Raw genomic sequence first — 6,544 nt, 5'->3', positions numbered from 1 at the left:
ATAAGCTTTATCAAACTACTTTTGCTTGTATATAAGCCTGTTACTGCTTTGTTAACCAATACATTTTCAGCTAAAATTCAAAATACTGATTTTTAACTTAGGAAGTCCAATATGGCAATGCTTTTAGATACTTCACACATAGGTGGCTTTCAGGGCACATATGAACATCTTTTGATTGTCTCCCCTTTAGGTGAAAGGGCAGGGTTACTTTTTCATTGTGACCCTACTATTAATCTCCCTTTTAATTAGTCTGTTTGCTTTCTGGAGAGCCTGGGGAGAGTAAAACTGCTATGCTTCCTTGTATTCTGTCTCTCTGTCGGTTATTCTCAGATGTTGGTATTGTTTTATATTTTTATTATGCGAATTGCTAGGAGTTGCTTTTGAATTTGGCAATAGAAATTTAATAGAATAAACACACACATAATTAAACATATTGTCCACTAAATAGCAGGGCAATGGCATTACAACTGATTTATTTTGGCCACATTGACTAGCCCCATTTACCCAATGGCTGATGCATTTGGCATGGTGTCTTATCCAAATTTTCCTTCTTGGAATGGTGCATCATCACATGTAACTTTAGTACATTCATTGCAATGTGATGGAACAGAATAGTCATACTATGGATTCCCTTTCTGCAAGGGAGATCCCCAAATGCTGAGACCTCAGTCCTCTTCTCCCCATTGTCCAAGATATTAATGCTCCAGGCTTAATGACACTAGCAGCAGTAGTGATCCAGTAGCAATTTTGCTTTCTTTCTAGGAAGCGCGTGCGTGCACACACACAGTGGCTGCTATGTTTACCAAGCTAATAGGCAGTGACGTCAGCCCATCTACCAAGGTTCTATAAATGGAAATGCTTATTGTTAGATAGGAGAGGGGAGAGAGGAAAGTTCTGATTCAGCTTCCATGCATCCCAGCCTCACATCATCAGCAAAATTTAAATTCCTAGTAGTTCCCTCAGGAATTGAAGAGGCTGTATGTGTGCCAAGTGACACAATAGGCTTTGAAAGCTACTACCATTAATTGTGTGGATGGCATTTCTTTCTAATGTCTCTATCTAACAAAAATCTTCTAACAGGAGAAACATGAGCTCTCCCCAAAGTAAAGTGTGCACTGTGTTAGTTATTGAAGAAGAAACGCTTGTTTCCTTTTCTGTACCATTTTTCAACCTGGTATTAAATCAATTGGAGAGCTCAAAGAATCGTTATGCCATCATAATTCAGCCAAAGTTGAAAGGAAGAAAGAAAAGTTATGCAAAGCTATTTGGCGTCTAAAAGGATATCTTTTGGTGCAGTTGTTTTTTCTATTTTTCCAATACTTTCCAAGTATGTTGGCATTTAATTGTTTTAATTACTAACACTGAATGTATTTATTTGTTTCATATTCCTCAAATTAAATTCCTGATTGTTCTATTTAATTTTTCACTTGTACAATTTTATTAATTGTGTCTATACTGTCATTATATTTTATAGCGCACAGTACTTTGAGACCTTATTAGATGAGCCCTTAAGATTGATAGAATACAAGACTTTAACTTGATGTAGCTCCCTGCCCTCCATTCTTTCTACCTCCTCTTAGAGCAGGGGTGTCCAAACTTGGCAACTTTAAGACTTATGGACTTCAACTCCCAGAATTCCCCAGCTGGCTGGGGAATTCTGGGAGTTGAAGTCCACAAGTCTTAAAGTTGCCAAGTTTGGACACCCCTGTCTTAGAGCAATAAACAGTACAACATTTCCATTTCAGACAATCTGAGGAAATAACTGGGATTACTGTTTCACAAGATGGACAACAATGGCAGAGGCAAAAATGCAAGTCCTCAATTTACAACAATTCATTTAGTGACCATTCAAAGTTACAACCGCATTGGAAAAAATGACTTATGACCCTGTTTCACACTTACAACAGTTGCAGTATCCCCATGGTCATGTGATCAAAATTCAGACGCTTGGCAACTGACTTGCAGCATTTTGAGGTCAGGTGATCAACTTTTGCGACCTTCAGACAAGCAAAGTCAATGGGGAAGCCAGATTCACTTAACAAGCATGTTACTAATTTAACAACTGCAGTGATACTGCACACTGCCACTGTGGCACAAAAGGTTATAAAATGAAGCCAAATTCACTTAACAAATATTTCACTTCGCAACAAAAAAATGTGTTCAATTGTTGTCGTAAGTAGAGGACTACTTTTAGTGTTTTGATGATTATTTGATAATTGAGTTTCAGCTGCCATTTTAACATCTCATGGTATCTCAACATAGTGTCATTTGGAAGGTTTTGGGGAAAATAAATGACAGCTGGATATAGTTCCAAGAAATTGGTGCCCTCCAGTGTCTTCAGTGCTATCTGCAGACTTTGGGCCAATGTCTGTATGCTTTAAGATTAAGGGCATTTGCAAAGTCATTTTGTTATTCCAGAGATCTGTTATTACCCAAAAATTGTCAATAAAAGGCAATTTTCCTCTCACCCAACAATTGCTTAAAACATTATGGTGGGGATTGCAATCCTAATGAATAATCAAAGGGCCAAAATTAATTAAAAGCAAGCATTAAATCAAGTTATTGGAAAACAATATGCAAAGGAAATACAGCCTCAAAGTAGGAACATATCCGTCAACTGTGCTTCCATCAAATCAATCAAATTAGGGCTACAAACTGAAATCTTTTTATGCAACAACACAAAAGTGGTTAACAGGTCAAAGAAAGAAGAGAAAGAAGATTAGGGTTCTCGGGTTTTATTTATTGCTTATTCAGAGATATGCTACTTGGAAGGGCTGCGATCCACACCTCGTTAATTGAAGGTAGGGGGAAATTTCCCCTCCTTCACAGGTAGGTTACTAAAATGTATTAAATAAAAAGGCTTTGCTGTGATTCAGACCTCCTTGTTAGACAGAGCTATAAAACATGCATTTTAGTTTTACAATTAAGAGCATAGCTCAGATGTCATAATTGATAAAAACCATCCTATTCAAAACTGTCCTAACCTGTTCTTGGTGTGTGTGTGTGTGTGTGTGTGTGTGTGTGTGTGTGTGTTCCTCCTCCTCTCTCCTTACTGACCAAAGTGGTCTTTGTTTCCTTTGGCCTTTTCCTCATTTCCTTCCTTTTCTGTTATTCCTCCTGGCCTTTGCTAGCTTATGTGCATACTGTCTCTACCACTCCCTGTCCAGTAGAGTGACCCTCATGTGAAGGATGCCAGACTTATTGGCCCTCTGCTTCAATCTTGGCCACTTCCTTCAGCAGCCCCAACCTCTTAACCGGTCTCCTCTGGCCATGCCTGGTCTTGCCTTCTTGATGCCCTGCCACTCCAGAAGCCGTGCCCATCATGCAGCACAGGAGATGGTAGAGTGAGATTCCTGGGTGGCAGTGCTGCTCAGCATGTGGCAGACTCTGTGACCTGGCTCCTCAAGCTCTGGTATTACAAGAAGCGATGGGAGTTGGGTCAGGCTGAGGATGGCCATCAGGATAACATCCCAAACAGTTCTCTTCCTAGAGTATTTCCTGTGGCTCAGACTGTGTGTCTGTTTATTGATTGACTAGTTTGACTAATGTTGTACCTTACATTCTGGAGCTCAGGGCAGTATACACATAATGCTGCCTCCTCCTATTTTCCCCACAACAACATGGTGAGGGAGGTTGGGCTGAGAGAACTTAGCTAAAACCCAAGTCCCTGTCTGACACTCCGTACCCTGATTTATCCAGGTGGCACCTTCATGCAAAATATTACTCAGGTTCCAATGCAATCCACAGACCATAATAAATGAAGACCAATTTGAAACCATGTACACCAGGGTGGCTTCTGGCAGGCACTACTGCTGGTCCGCTCGTGTACGCTCGCATGCGCAGTCCAATTAAAATTGTTCTGCACATAAGCGAAAAACAAGATGGCGGCACCGTAGGTTTGGAGGCGTGGCAGGCCTGGGTTGCTGCCAGTTCCAGCGACCAGGCTGCCAAACCACTATCCGTTCAGCCAAACCGGTGCGTACCAGTAGGAGCCCACCACTGATGTACACCAGGGGTGTCCAAACTTGGGAACTTTAAGACTTGTGGACTTCAACTCCCAGAATTCCCCAGCCAGCATGGCTGGCTGGGGAATTCTGGGAGTTGAAGTCCACAAGTCTTAAAGTTCCTAAGTTTGGACACCCCTGATGTACACATTCAGAAACAAGAATGAATATGAATGCATATTTGTTTGTGACAGTTATATTCTGCTTGTTGTCCACAAGCTATTAACTTAATAAATAGCAGGTTTGGGTGGACAAACCCACAGGTGTGAAGATTATACTTCGTTCCTTTACCCAACCCTCAAAAGCTTGTTCTGCTGCCTTGGATTGGCAGGCTGAGAACCCCAACATCTGAAGACAGCCAGTTAGACTTTTTCTATCTGGCTCTCACAAAAATGGCCACAAATCAAGGATAGTAGAAGACTGTGGGGCTATAAATGACTGGGAAAGTTAAAGAGAGAAATGTTTCTTCTGCTTGTACAAAACAATTAGACTACAAATAGAGTTCCTTGTAAGGAAAGAAGGTGTCACAATGTTAGAGCTGTAGGACTAGTTTGGAAAATTGGGGAAGTATGGTAGTTTTGAGACCCTAAACATGATTAGGATGATGAGACTTTAAAGGAGATATTTCCCTCAGAAAGAAAGAAAGCCTGGGGTTATTTTCTGAGGTAAAATTAAAGACTATGAGGATATTTATCCTATTTGATTTGTGGATGGGAAGAGAGGGATGAACTTTTATGGGATAAAATTGTATTGTTCCATAGTTGAATACAAAAGAGTAATCATGCTATCATTGTGAATAAAATGCAATCTAGGATTGTTAAATAGTTTACCATGTAGCTTTACTTGTTCAATAATTAACTTTAATTTTGCCTTGAATTTATGATAACTGAATGCAGTCAGTTGAATATTAACTGACACTGGAGAGATATTTCTTCCAGACAGCCTTGAGTTGGAAAAGAAGATTCTTCCCCAATTCTTAGAAAATGACTTCGCTTGTTCCCAAGGGCTGTGCCAGCACATTTGCTGACTGATCAAAGCTATCCTCAATTCTTGGTATGGGAATAGAGTAAATTGTTGGTTGAATTTTATTAGTGGCAACTGGGGAGTCCCCTCCATTTCCCAAAAGGCTAATTTAGGAAACTCATGACGAGCTGTTTCATACATCTAGCTTCAACATTTTGCTGGTAATTCCTATTTTCTGCTTTGCTCCTGTGGAGTAATGGTCAGATTGGTGCTGCTCATTCTCAAAGCAAAAAATTAGTCTCCGGAAAAGTTCACCTGTGCCTAAAGCTCATGGTTGATGGAGAGAGAAAGGAAAAGAAAGAGAAAGAGAAAAGCTGTCTTTCCCATTCAAAATTAAATTAAACACTCAGCCTGAACCTTATTAGCAGGAGCTTCAGCTGAAATGGGGTTGGATCCAGCATTGGATAGCATCAACCTGAGATGCTAACTGATGACTATCTGAAGGGTCCTGCTAGAAAGCCTTTGCCCCACCATGGCATAAGAGCTCCAAGGGTTCTCAGAGGCCCCATTTCTTTGCAGTTTTCCCATATAAAGGCTGAAAATGTGCAGCCCTTGGCTTAAGGCAAACATGTTTATAAAAGTACCGTGGAAACTGGCATCCATGCAGGCAGGCGCACTCCTCCCTCTCCCCCTCCTTCATTCCAGCCCTCACAGCCTCCCTGGCCCACTGCTCTTTGCTTCTGATTGTTACCAGATTTATGGATAGCCAAGGGAAAGAGGGAGGGGAAATATAGAAAAGCAATGCAAGTGAGGAAGGATACAGGACTTATAAGGCAAGTAAAAAGCAGGACTGAAGTTGCTACAGCCAGACATTTGGCTTGTTAGCTGTAGTGCTGCTAATATAAATTAAAGACACACTGCTCCTTCAGCTTCATGCTAGATTTGCAGAAGTAAAAAAAAAAATTCAGTAGGAGTGTTTGGGGTGAATTAGCTTGCAGCTAGAGCAGGGGGCAGACAGCCAAGGCAATCTTTGTTTATCCATTCTTATCATAAAATTAGGGCAGCAAACTTCACATTTGTATGATAGAAAAGTCATGAGGGAGAGAACTACGAACCAGAATATCTGAGTCCTGTTCCTTTTTCAGTTCTGGGTCCAGTAATGGAGAATCATGATTATAGCAAAGCTACCAGATCTGGACTGCAAAACTAAGGACAATTCCGTTCTGTGCCCCTGGTTCAATAAAAAACATTTCTCCCTCATCAACTAGGCATTTACCTTGCTGGGGAGAAATTGATATTGTAATATGCTTTTATTTTATCTGCCCCTTCCTTACAACTGGTTCTAAGAACAGGTAGTCCTCGACTTACAACAGTTCATTTAGTGACCATTCAAAGTTACAATGTCACTGAAAAAAGTTACTTATGACCATTTTTCATACTTACATCCATGGTCATGTGATCAAAATTTGGATACTTGGCAACTGGTTCATATTTATGACCGTTCCAGTGTCCCAGGATCATGTAGTCATATTTTGGGACCTTCTGACAAGTAAAGTCAATGGAGAAGTCAGATTCAC

The sequence above is a fragment of the Natrix helvetica genome (genome assembly GCF_964273705.1).
Source record: "Natrix helvetica genome assembly, chromosome: 1".
Lineage (NCBI taxonomy): Eukaryota > Metazoa > Chordata > Lepidosauria > Squamata > Natricidae > Natrix > Natrix helvetica.
This window is presented reverse-complemented; position numbering follows the sequence as displayed.